This window comes from Penaeus monodon, chromosome 29 (assembly GCF_015228065.2).
Source record: "Penaeus monodon isolate SGIC_2016 chromosome 29, NSTDA_Pmon_1, whole genome shotgun sequence".
NCBI classification, from domain to species: Eukaryota; Metazoa; Arthropoda; class Malacostraca; order Decapoda; family Penaeidae; genus Penaeus; species Penaeus monodon.
Window position 1 is genome coordinate 10803563 of NC_051414.1, and position 678 is coordinate 10804240.

The 678-nt window shown below is 43.8% G+C and overlaps 1 protein-coding gene across 1 annotated transcript in view; it reads left to right on the top strand.

Moving 5' to 3' along the window:
* LOC119591948 (CTP synthase 1-A-like) overlaps positions 1-678 on the top strand; it is a gene marked incomplete in the record, with an annotated part of 20002 nt that overhangs the window by 2995 nt on the left and 16329 nt on the right.

Genomic DNA, 678 nt, shown 5'->3' on the forward strand with positions numbered 1-678 from the left:
TGTGCATTCCTTTTTGCTCTTCTCATTTCTTCCCTTCCTTCTCTCCTCTCCTTCTTCCTCTTCTCTTCTTTTTATTTTTTCCTCAGTAAACTTTCCTACCCTGTGTTTGTTTTCTCTGTCTTTCCACCTAGTCTTTCTTCCCTCCTTTCATTCTTTTCTTCCTTAATAAACTTTCCTACCCCTTGTTTGTTTTCTCCACCTTTCCACCTGTTTTCTCATTACCTCTCTTCCCTCCTTCCATCTGTCTTTTCTTCCTTCCTTTCCCACCTTTCCACCTTCTTTCCACCTTCCCCTTTCCTCACCACCTCTTCCCCCCCCAATTTCCCCCTTACTTTTTAATCTTCTCTCTTTCTTTTATCCTCCCTAGCCCCTTCCCTGTCTCTTTCCTCTCTGCCTTCCACCTTCTACCTGCCCTGCTCTCCCCCATCTACCTTCCTGGCTACCTCCTCCTTTCCCCCTCCTCCCACTCCCCCCCTGACCCATATCCAACCTGTACTACATTTTCGCATGGTAACCTCTCCTTTCCCATCTACCTGTCTCAGTTAAATTGCTTGGAAACTGTAGGCATAGAGAGGAACCTTTTTCTCACTAGTATTACTAAATGCAAGGGATTGCTGTGTTGTTATTGAAGGCAAATGTGATATTCTTTGATATATATAAAGAATAAAGAGCTATGAA